The sequence below is a fragment of the Ambystoma mexicanum genome, chromosome 1q, assembly GCF_040938575.1.
Source record: "Ambystoma mexicanum isolate Mex_15411 chromosome 1q, UKY_AmexF1_1, whole genome shotgun sequence".
Taxonomy (NCBI): domain Eukaryota; kingdom Metazoa; phylum Chordata; class Amphibia; order Caudata; family Ambystomatidae; genus Ambystoma; species Ambystoma mexicanum.
This window is the reverse complement of record NC_090922.1, coordinates 109,982,285-109,994,895: the sequence shown is the minus strand read 5'-3', so window position 1 is coordinate 109,994,895 and position 12,611 is coordinate 109,982,285. Positions and strand designations below refer to the sequence as shown.

Genomic DNA, 12,611 nt, shown 5'->3' with positions numbered 1-12,611 from the left:
GCTCCGGTCCCGTCCCACAGGACGGAGAGATGTCCCACAAGTATGGAGGAAAGGCGACTATGGACTAGGTGTAAGGTGGTCACTACGGTGAGTAACCTGGTAATTGTATGACCCTTGTATCTGTATCGTTCTGTGGGGCTATGGCAGATCCAGTGCATATTTGTTGCCTTGTTTTGTTTCTCCCGATGTTGCATGGCTACATGCCAGGTCTTCTTTCTCTCTGGTTCTTTTCAATGCAGGATCAAATTCTGTCAATTCTTTTGGCTGAGTGACCTGTGGCTAGTTGGTTGTCCCTTGTCCTGTTGTAGCATATGAGTTGGGATCTGAAGGCCTGGCTGTAGATGATGGACCGTTTCGTGTGACTTGAATGGAAACTTGCACTGTGCAGGTTTCTGTTCATGTCAGTGTTTTTTTGTTGTTGCATTTAGCAGTTTCTAGCTGGCTGTTCCTTCAAACCTAGATGGTTGTTTCCAGGAAATGTATGCTTTTCTTGGTAGTTCCATGGTGAACTTGATAAATCTGTGGAAGCCATTTAATGATTCAAGGGATTATGTTGTTGCCTTGTGTGCAAAACCTATAGATGCCTTCAATGTAATGCAGGTATGTTTGTGGTTTCAGGGATTGCTGTTGTAAGAACTCCTGTTCATGGTCTGCTGTGAAAAGGTTAGCATACTGGGATACAATTTTTGTGCCCATAACGTTCCGGTCTTTTGTAGGAAGGGCCTTCCATTGAAGTAGAAATTGTGCGAGTATGAATCTCATGAGTTCAAGGATAGCTGTGGTGGGGGAGGGGGAGTCTCTTATCTTGGTGTTCACCTTTTGCAGGAATTTCTGGCATGCTGCAATTCCATCCTCATGTGGGATGTTTGACTAAAGTGTGGTGACATCCAGTGTGGCCAAGAGTAAATCTGGTGGTATATAGTCTCTCTTGAATCTTTCTGAGGAAATGTGTCCTGCACAAAGCTTTGTTCCATCACCAGAGGTATTAGCATTTCAACATATTCAGATGTAACTTTGGTCAAGGTATTTACTCAAGAGATGATCAGTGGCCTGGATTTCCTCACTTGTGGACCTTTGGGAGCAAAAAAGTTCCTGAGAGTTTGTATTTGGTGTTAGAGTTTTTCCTCAGTGCTGCTCGTCATGGGTTTGATTTTGCTCCGGAGTGTTTTTGTACTGCATGGTAAGTTAGTCGGTTGGTTCCTGGTAAATTTGTGTCTAGAAGTTGTCTGCTTCCTTTTTGTATTTGTGCATCCATCACCACATCCGCACCACCTTAGTCAGATGGTTTTATTATAATGTCCTTGTTTGCTTTCCGTGCTCTTATTGCCCTTCTCTCAGAAAACATAGTACACCTGATATTGTGGAATTGACAGCCTGCCAGTGTTTACATGGCGCTCCTAGAAGTGGGTGGCTTCAAGATGGTCATTATTTTTGTTCCTGGTCATTTGCACAAATTGTTCCTGGAAGTCGTTATAGTGGAACAAACCTATTGTTTGTTACAATAGCATGTCCTATGGTACTAATTGAGATGCTTGTATCAAACCGATTGATCTTCCTTTTGACACCACCGCTTTGGTGAGTAAATTCCTGTTTGATCAACGTTCATAGTCAGTTGCACATATTGCATTTTCCAATACCTAAATCTCTTATGAAAGGTACCTTTTGAATGGATTGTGTTCTCCTATGTATCTTTGATATACTCTTGATATCCTGCTTGCAGCTCAAACTACTGAGCAGAGGGCGCTGTGTGTCGTCGACCTTGTGTCCTTCGATGGCCTCCGTCCTTATCGAGTACGATGTCGACACTGGTATAAAAGAAACGCACTGCACCCATTGCTTAAGTTCTGTTTTTCCGCACAGCTGCTCGAAACGTTTCTCTTCTGCAAGTTCGATAACTGTATAGTTACTAAAAATGGCGATTCGTACCTCCTAAAATGGGCTTCAAGAGATGTGTCAAGAGTTCAGCTAAGATGCCTATAACCGATACGCATCGCGTATGTCTGGTGCTTGGGGTCGAGCCACATCGTCTCCTATTGTGGCTCATCCCAGGCTTTGACTGGAAAGAGAGGGAAGGGGGCACTTGCTTTGGGAAAACCATCCTCAAAGTAGTCTTGTGTAACCCCCCACAAAAGAAATAGTCAAATTAAGAGCCCAAGTGAGATCTCCACACCAGGCCAAGAGGCACGGTAAGCGCACCAAGCGTTTGAAATCCTGTCATTCCTCTTCATAGTCTTCGAGGAGATCTAAGAGAAGGAGTCATCACTCCAGATCGTCTGTGGATTCTTCGCCCGAAGGGAACCAGGTAAGCTTTCCGAAGAAGGGGGGCTAGTAAAGCAGAGCTGGAAAAATTCCACCTGCAGATGTTGGAAGTGTTTGAGAAGGCAGCAACGTCAGCCCTTTCGACGAAGTAGTTAGACTCACGACCCTGACACCATCGCGCAGAAGACCGAAAGGGTGTCTATGAAAACTGCTGATTGCGTGCCCAAGAGCCCGGCAAGCAGGTTGTCGAAGGTTTCGAAAGCATCTTGTGAACATCTCATTTCCTCGACCACTCAAAGGGATACCCCTCCTCAGACCCACACTACACTGTTGAAGGCATCGAGGACAAGCACATCGGAGTCACGGCCCTCAATGTGCTTTTCGGAACCGTTGAAGTTTTTCAAACCACAAGACAAAAGAGACATAAATATATGGCCTCTATTTAAGAGGAGGTGGTGGAGGAGGAGCAAAGCACTATTTATGGTTTTGGGCAGCAGTACGCCACTTCTGGTGTTCCAGAGGAACTGATGTCCATGAATCAAGAATGAGGGACCTTGTAAACACCCTTAAGGATGCCAGTGGTCTGGACACTTCCGCCAAAAGTTGATTTCGGCACCCCTGAAGGCTCCGGACAGGTTGATGTTTCTTAGAGCAGTAATGGAAAAGGGTATTGAATACCTGGGCTGGGGTAGAACTGTGGCGCATGAGTAAGAGGACTTGACTGATATCTTGGCTAAGGGGCCAGTAATGGACCCAGTCCTTCCACTTCTCACAGACACTATTCTTGACTGCAGTATGAACGGGAAGAGTACAGATACCATTCCTGCACTCCACAAGGACTTCACTAAGAAATACAGACCCTCGGTGGATCCAGAGTTCCTTTCGAAACGTCCAAGTCCTCAAAGCCTTGTTGTTCAAGCAGCCACTGCCGATTCTAATGGAGCATCCTATGCCACGATTCCTCTAGACAGGGAGGATAAAAGACTTGATGCTATTGGAAAGGAAGTTTTCTGTTGAGGGAATAATGCACTGAAGGCAGCCAATGCAACTTGTGCGCTCGCAAAGTTTACCTACACTTTGTGGGAGTTAATTGCCATGGCATCAGAGCACATCTCCTGAGGGTGAAGAAAGGGATATATTTTTTTTTTTAGCATAATTCAGGATGGAAAAGAGGCTGGGTTTCTGTCCTTGCAGTCGGTTCTGGACACTGTGGACTGTATGAGCTGTTCTATGGCTCCTGGTACAGTGCTTGGACGTTTTGCCTAGCTAAGAATCTGAGTTTGCATCTGACCTGCAATCCAGACTGTTGGAAATGCCGTTTGAAGGATCTTATCTGTTTGGAACAAAAGCAGATGGAAGCCTTGAGAAATTGCAGTCGTCTAAGGCAGCTGCAAAATCTCTTGAGTCTGGCCATTCGAGTTGACCAACTCAGTCTTCTAATGTGGGATGGAGAAATTGTTCATTTCGATACTACTCCTGTTGGGAGAGCAAGAGGTCAGTTTACACAAAGGGGACAGAGAAGACAACCACCAGGCAGCTGAGGTCAGTCAGGCAGAGGAGCTTCTACAGCTACTGCGTCCTTGCTTTCTGCACTGGCCATCACTGCAAAACCATGTTAAAAACGAAAAGCATTTGTCTTCAGTGGGAGGCATGTTAGCCCAGCATCTGAAATAATGATGAAGCATTACAACTGTGGCTTGGGCTTGTCAAACTGTCGCCCATGGCTATTGCCTCACCTTTCTGAAGAGACTACCAAACTGTCCCCCAAGAGGCCAGTCCTTGAAAGTACCAGATCCGCTTCTACTACAGGAACTTCAGACACTGTTGGAGAAGGGTGCAATCGAAGAGGTACCTGTAGCGCAAACGAATCGAGGCTGGTCCACCATTTTCTGATCCTGAAAAAAGGATAGTGATTTGCGACCCATCTTGGACTTGAAATGCTTGAACAAGTGCCTCAGGAAGCACATGTTCAAGATGGTCACTCTTTTGTAGATCTTCCAGGCCCTTCAGCTCCAGGATTGGATGACGTCATTGGATCTTCAGGATGCTTATTTTCAGGTGCCGATTAATCTCAAGCACAGGAAATTCCTGACTTTTGCCGTTGGCGGTTCTCGCTGTCAGTTTCGAGTACTGCCATTCGGACTGACCACCACCTGAGGGTGTTCACCAAGCTGATTGCAGTGGTAGCATCTACAAAGGTGGGTAGGGGGAGGAAATTCACATCTACCTCTACCTGGACGATTGGCTGATTAGAGCCTGTTCACCCTAGCAGGCTCTAACATCTGGACAGCACCTGTCCTTCTCCACACAGACTGGGCTTTTCCCTCAAATTCAAGAAGTCCTACATGACACCTTCCCAAAAACTGCAATTCATTGTAGCGTTCCTGAACGCTTCCCCAGGGAAAGCTTTGCCATCTGAGGTAAGGGCTATCCACATATCGCAGATGGTAAGCATATTTCAGAGTGCCCCAAATCTTCCGGCCTTTGATATTCTGAGGTTGCTCGGTCTCATGGCATCCTGCATTTTTCTGGTGCCAGAGGCCTGCCTGAGAATGTGGTCTTTTCAGTGGGTTCTCAGAACTCAGTGGACACAGTTCTCCGGGAGGATGACTGATCTGGTACGGAACCCATGTAGGGTTGCGCAAGAACGCCCGTGGTGGGCCGTCGAGGAGAATGTGTTAAATGGGGAACCCTTTTGGCAGCCATGGTCTGAGAGTACAGTGGTTAGACGCCTCCCTCTCAGGTTGGTGGGGCAGGGGTGTGGAGGCTGAGGGGGGTTTCACACCAACTGTTTGACAATCAGCAGACGCTGGTCTCTGTTGCATATCAACCTGTTAGAGCTGAGGGCAATCGGACTAGCGCTGATGGCCTTTCTGCCCTCTGTATGGGGAAATAATGACCTGATAATGACAGACAATAAAGTGGCCATGCATGACCTCAACAAGAGAAGGGGATGGAGGGTCCCGACCACTGTGAAGAGAGGCAATACAGCTCTGGTTCTGTGGCAATGCAAGTTCACCTAGCCGGAGACCAGAACACGGCGGCAGACGCTCTGAGCAGGTAGAGCACAGTGTGCCACGTGTGGGAAATAGCTCGGGAAGTCCTTCATGACATCTTCACCCTTTGGGGAACCCCTCAAGTGGATCTGTTTGTGACCAGTGCCAACAGGAAGTGCGAACTGTACTGCTCAAGGGAATTTCTCCCAAGAGGAGCTCTAGGAGACGGGTTTGTAGTGAACTGGGAATTTCCACTCCTGTAAGCTTTTCCTCCAGTCCCTGTGATTCCTCACCTAATCGGGAGGTTGAGAAGGTTCAAGAAATCCATGATCCCAATTGCCCCGGACTGGGCCAGGAGGAAGTGGTACCCCAACCTTCTAGACATATCCATCTGCCCTCTGATTCATCTTCCACAAAGAGAGTACTTCTCTCGCGAGAGGAGGGTCAGGTTCTCCATATGGATATCAGGACTCGGTCTTCACGCATGGTTTCTGAGAGGCTCGGATACAAAGATTGGGATTTCCTGGATGATGTAATGGAGGTTTTGCTTTCGGCCAGAAGAGCAGGAACTAAATCTTTATGCCGCCGCTGGAATAAGTTCTGCAGCTGGTGTAGAAATGAGAATGTTGATCCTTTTGTCATTTAATAGACCTATGGTGTTATCTTTTCTATTGAATCTAGCAAATCTGGGGCTCCAGATTGGTGCCATCAAGGTATATCTGGCTGCGCTTTCTCTTTTTATGCGCTCTTCAGAGGAAGTGTCCTATTTGAAGATTCCTCTAGTCATACCGTTTTTAAAGGGGTTAACTAATGTTTAATCTCCAATCCTGTTTGAAGGCCCATTATGGGATCTCAACTTGGTGTTAAACTACTTATTGGGAGCTCCTTTCGAGCCACTATATTCTTGTCCTTTAAGACTTCTAACGCAATCAGTTTTCTTAGTGGCAATAACATCAGCCCAAAGGGTGAGTGAGCTACAGGCTTTATCCTGCAACCCTCCTCGTACGGTCTATCACAAAGACAGTGGTATTAAAACTGAAGCCTAGTTTTCTCCCCAAGATTGTTTCAGAGTTTCATATTACTCAGAAAATAACACTACCCTCTTTATATCCTCCTCCGCACCCTGGGAAGGAAAAGGAAAGACTTCACAGATTAGAGTTTACATCTCCAGATTGGCTAAACTGCGTCAGGACGACCAGTTATTTGAGGGCTATTCGGGTCACAATTAAGGCTGGCTATTAGCAAGCAAACTATATCCAGGTGGATAATACTCACTATATCGGAATGTTAGACTGGCAGGTTAAGACCCTCAAGAACATTTAGGGGCTCATTCGACCAGGGGCTCTGAAAGTTCACCTGCCTTACAGAGGGGAGTTCCGATAAGACACATGTGCAGATGCCACATGGTCGCTTGTGCACACCTTCACTAAACGTTAGTCTAGACTCCTCCTCTGGCCAAGATTCTGCTTTTGGGAAAGCAGTTTGGCACTCAGTGCATACATGACCATACTAATTTCTACCCCCCCCCCCCCCCCCCTTTTCCAAATTAAGTAAACTGTTTTGGGAGTGGGTCAAAGATAAGTAATACGTGGGAGGACACAATCCATTCGAAGAACAAGTTACTTGCCCATGGTAACGTTCTTTCGACTGGATGTTCCTCTCACGTATTCCTTATCGCCCCTCCCATCCTGCCCCGCAGTAGAATTTACCTTGCGATTGCAGGCTACGCTCTCTCAGGAGGAGTAACTGTCCAACAGAAGGTAAAGCTCCACTTGTCAAAATGGAACTGAGGGCAAGGGACGCTGCGCATGCTACATATACCTGCAGTGACGTCAACATTGGGACTGAGGCCTCTGAGGTACATCGAGTTGACTGCCATGGACGCACAGCACCCCCTGCTGAAATGTTTTTTCCGAAGCAGCAAACCTGACATATTGGAAATATCAAAGATAAGGAATACGTGGGAGGCAAATCCAATCGAAAGGTTACCATGGGTAAGTAACTTGCTTTACTCGTACTCGCCATTTAGTTTCCATCATTTTTACTTATCCCCTGTCTGGATTCTTTTGAATGTAATTGTAATTATTTGTATAGCGCGCCGGGCCGTCAGGCATCTGGGCACTTGTAATAGTTTGGGTTACAGGTGCATGATTAAAAATGACAGTACATTATAAGGCACAGTAGAAGATAGTTAATTATATTGTAAAGGGTCAATAAATATGTAACAAGTACATAGGCAGAGAAAGAAAGTGCATACAGTATAAGGCAATATTCAGGGATAGTAAATATAGAGGGTTAAGTGTGCAGGGAGTATATACAGGCAGTAGTGTGGGTATCAGTGGTCGCTGGAGTGCAGCCACTGTTTAACATTGGACTTGAATAAAGGGAGTTGAGCGTAGGGCTCTGAAGGAATCTGGCATTGAATTCGAGTTGGGCTGCCAAAACTTGAAAGCTGGATCCTCCTGTTCTTATTAAGTTTCAAGTTGGGGACTCGGATGCTGTTGCACTGTGCTTTTCTGATGGGCCTTTCTGAGGCATGTCTGATGAACCTCTCAGACAGGTATGTCTGTGCCTTGTTATTAATAAATTTGTGTCCGGTTTAGTGACTTGTATTTAGCTAGCCAATTGATAGAGCGTCTTACATGCAAGATGTGTAGGCCTTTAGGGATGCCTAGTGCAGCTCTTAGGGCATTGTTTTGTAGTGATAGGAGTTTGTTGTTATAATGTTTAGAAACATGGTGGATCCAATGCAACGATACATATTCACATCCAATATTTTATGAAATATTCAAGTGCATGCTTTGCTACTGATAGTTTTGTTCATTTTGATTCAAGGCCAAAGCAATGCACAGCAGAGTACCTTTTCACATTTTATAAAAATGCTACAGATTCTCTTTACACTCTTTCAGGTTTGATACCCCTTTAAAACCTATGGCATGGGACCTGATCTATTTCAGATAAAAAATATATATTGCACTGTTGCCATACTAGTCCTTAAATTAACCTTATTTATTATTTTCTTGATTTTTAACTCTGGGCATTAATAAGGGAATTCAGATAGCCGGAGTCTCATTTGCAGGTTGCAGTGCCATATATGTGTATGAATGTAAAACAGCTGAACAGATTTATTTTAGTAAAATTACTTAAAATCACAATACACAAATATACAAAATATAAAAGTTAAAACTTCATAAAATATCCATAAAAGGTAGTTCAGTTCCATATAGTGACACCATTCGAATAGCAGCAAAATCTCTGGATGGAGTCTAACCTACTTAAAGGCATTACAAATTACATTTTCATGTTCGAACACTTTTTCCTAATAGCCTGAGCAGTTCTAAAATAGGATCTTAAAGTCCAAGAAAGCAGAGGGGAGTCGGAAAGTAGAATTAAGTGCATTGCAGGTCTCCATTGGGTAAAATTAAATTGATGTAATAATGGAAACAAAGTGCGGTAGCAGGCCTGTAGTTATGGTTACGTTGCTCAACCCATAGGAAGAGCACTTTTTGGGTGGCTTATAATTTTGCCCTTCCTGGATGAATCCTTACTAAACTTTGCATAAACAGTATATGGCCACGCCAGAATGATTCTGCGAAGTTTGGTGAGGTTTTGTCAAGGAGTGGCAAAGTTATAGGGGGGTCCCAAAATTTCAGTTTTTTCCATAGATGCAATGGAAATACATTTGTGCTTGCGTCTTCAGCCCAAACCGCTGGACACATTTTCACCAAATTTGAGGCAGGGGCGGCGGCTTGGCCCCGACGGCGTGCTTTTGTAAATTTGGTGTAAATCCGTCCAGTAGTTTTTTTTTAAAAACTGCCCAAAGGTAGGTACAAAAAAGAAATTTGTGATATCTGGGTACGGTCAGCGGACCCAATTCCCTGTTCGGTCCGCGAACGGGCCTCCGATTGGTTCAGAAGGCAACGTGAGGTTTGCGGACATCGGGCGAGCCAGCCGGTTGGTCATTAAAAACGTGAGGTGCGTCCAAAACACTGCCATGTTGGATCCGCGGACAGCTGCACTGACTGCGGATGGATTGGTGTGGGAAAAGTCTGGAAAACATATTTTGGGTCATTTGGTTTTGGAAAGAGGGGCTGGGAAGGGCGGGGAGTGGAAAAAACATATGGGGCTCTTTGTATAGGTGGAAAAAGAGCATACGAATGGCACGGTAGTCCCCGGACAGTGTCTTGGGCAGACCGCTCGAGACACACATTTGGGGTTATTTGGTGACTGATGAGGGCTTGGTCATGGTAAGAGTGGAATATAGATATGGGGATGCTTGCATAGGTGAAAAAGAGGGTTGGTGGTCCATTTCGATGTCTGCAGACGTCATTGGAATTGGGAGGTTCAGGCTGAGGTGTGGTAGTTGTGGCCAGTAGCCAGATTCTTGGGTGCATGGGCATATTACAACTAATTATAATGTGTATAGTAATTATAGATAGTGTATGGGCAGTATACAGTATTTGTAACATGGTGATATAATACAATTTTAAGTGCATGTTGAGTTTGTTGTACATGGTAATCTGTGAAAAACACAGTAATATGTTAGGCAGGATAGTGTGCAGTGTCTCATTGCATACAATCTCACATTCATGTATTTTTTCGACCCTCATAATTGGTACATTCTAAGTACTATGTTTGAAACAACATTACTGTGTGTTCTGCACAGTTGCTGTTTCTCTTTGCATAATCACTGGGTCATTGGGAGGGTGGGGGGGAGAATCTATACAGGATTTTAAAAAACTACTACATCTATGCAAGTTTAATTTTCCCAGTATGAAGTGTGCAGTATTTAAGGAAATGTTTAAAGTGCAGAAATAAGTGTATTTGTTACAAGCAGTGTTGCAGTATGAAGAATCGTAATGATGTATTTGCAATGAAGTTTAAATAAGGGTATTTTTGAAGTAGTTTGACTGCTCACCATCTCACATGCTTAACTATATGCTTTTACCTACTAGACTCCGATTTAGTATTTAACTCCATTAAAGTACACTTGGCGGCTCAGTCTGCTTACACATAGTCTCAAATTAGAGTATTTTTAAGATGGATTTCTGAACTCTGACCTGGTGGGCAGAGGTTCAGAAGGCCAGCCTAGTTTCTTGGAACAGGGTAACCTTCTGGACAAGCCAGACCAATCAAGGTAGCATTGGTGGCGGTCAAGACTAGGTTTCAGGAGGGGTAAGGGTGACTGAAAGACCTCAATGAGCACACAGAGTAAAGGACACTTGCAAATCACGCCCAGTCGGGGGAGGGGGGGGTTGTGTGTATATATTGTAGTGATAGCTACAAGACAGGAAGTCTTGCAAGTTCAATGTTGTTGGCTGGCTCTGTGCATCAGCTCAAAGGGTGGATCCATGAGTTTTATGAGAAAAACATTAAGGTCCCAAACTGGTGGAGGATTCAAAATGGGAGGGTATAGTCGCTTTACTCCTTCCATGAACACTTTGATTACTGGTACTTTACCAGCATGATACTGGTTAGGAAAGATTTCAATTTCATATGCAACTTTCCCTCCAGTTGTTTACCTCAACTTTTGGCTTTGTTTAAACACCATAGTCTGACTTTGCCAGAGGAGCACAGCCTTGTGCTGCACTCCCCTGGGCTTTTCGCCCACTTTGTTATGGGGAAACTGGCATGCCCTTAAAGACAGTCAGTACTGGGAGACTGTTTCCCTTAGTTATTGTCCATGTTGCAACTTTTCTGCAACATTAACAAAGTGTACAAAGTGCCTTACAGTACAGTGCACTTGGGTCCAATAGTAATTTCCAACGGCCCTAGATACTCAAATGATTTTTTAGGAGAAGTGCAGATGTATCTTTGACAGGGCTGGCGGCAGCTTATCTTTTCATATATTTTTAACCCTTTCGTGCCAAGTAAAACGTGTTAGGCACGAACAGGTGGCCTGGCTCCAAAATGGCCATGCCACAAGGTTCTGTGTCCTGTCGTTTGGCCATCTTGCCCCTTCACCTTCCCCAGGTCGAGCGACCCGGGTCAGTCCTTATTTGGGCATGCATTCTCCGCGAAACGGCAAGCTTTCGCAGGCTTCTGCATCCCTTGTGTGTGCTTCCAGTTTGAGGGCTGGACTGTCTAGTTCCAATACACATCCTGGGTGCCAGAGAGTCTGGTGTGCTCTGAATGCCTGGGACCACTGTGGTCCGTGATTGGTCCATGTATGGTATGCTTGTCTGAGAGCAGATCTCCCATTGGGTTCGCTTCGTTTTGGCGCGAAGGAGATTTTAGATAAGAGAAGGCTCCAAACACCAATACCATGTCGATCTCTGGAGTTCACTGAACGAAGGATAGGATCCAAGTACCCTGGAACTAAGAAGCCGAGTCAAGGAACCGCTGTGACCCGCTGGAAGGTTTGGCACCCTGAGCCCACTGTTGTCCCGATGGACTCCTCTGCATCCGGTCATCCTAGAAGGTCTGGCAAAGACGCTTCGAACCATTGGAATAATGAGATCAAGTATTCTCTGCACCTTCAAACCCTGCAAGTAAGCCTTCCCGGAAGTGTCCCTGGCCCAACCAGTGGACTGACCAGCTTACGCAGGACCTTTGCCCCGATACCGTCGCCATTATGAGGACACACTCTAAACTTGGTACGTCACTAGCTCTGTGTTTACGGCAGTCTCGCACCGAATTTCGTACACTTGGCGTTCCCAGGTCTGGAGTAAAGTGAGTGCGCCCGAACCGGAATATACACGGTTAATGTGTCGGTCAACCGTGGTGATGAACTTTGCAGATGCGCTGCTTTTGTGCCCCTTTTGCCCACAAAGCCTGCTGCAGTGAAACTGCCCTGATCCATCCACCAGGAGCGGCGAAATCGCCACTGTCCGTTTGGGAATCAACGCTGTATCTTTGTCGCTGAAAGCCGCAGAGCCGCCAAATTGCCGAACTTGAACCTGCAACCGAAGTGGACTCGACTGCCGAAGTTTGGTCCAGAGTGCGCCGGGAGTTGGTGAGTAATTGCAACCCTACCCAGTGGCCCCTATCGCCTCCATCACTTTTTATGCATGAGTGGCCCCTGAGGGCCCCTCTCCTTTCCACTGCTAGTGCGAACTAGCGAACTATTCCTGAACTCTGGACGCTGTTCTGCCCTGTTGGGGAGACCCTCCACGAATAGTGTGAACTTATTCTTCATCACCTCACCCCCCTTCCTGAGCAGCTACAGACCCTTGAAGAGACCCAGTTTTGCCCATCTACATTACCGCGTGCGCCAGCATCGCAAGTACATTTGAGCAATAGGCTCCACTCTTTTTAGGGATTCGACTGCCCCTCAGTTAGGATTGTGTTGGATGCAGAAGGGACTAAATACTATTTTCACTGCCCGTTTCCTTCCCCTTTTAGGTTACAGACCCA

At 45.7% G+C, this 12,611-nt stretch overlaps 1 protein-coding gene across 3 annotated transcripts in view; it reads left to right on the top strand.

Moving 5' to 3' along the window:
* ZC3H18 (zinc finger CCCH-type containing 18) overlaps positions 1-12,611 on the top strand; it is a 1,042,429-nt gene that overhangs the window by 119,269 nt on the left and 910,549 nt on the right. The window lies entirely within an intron of this gene.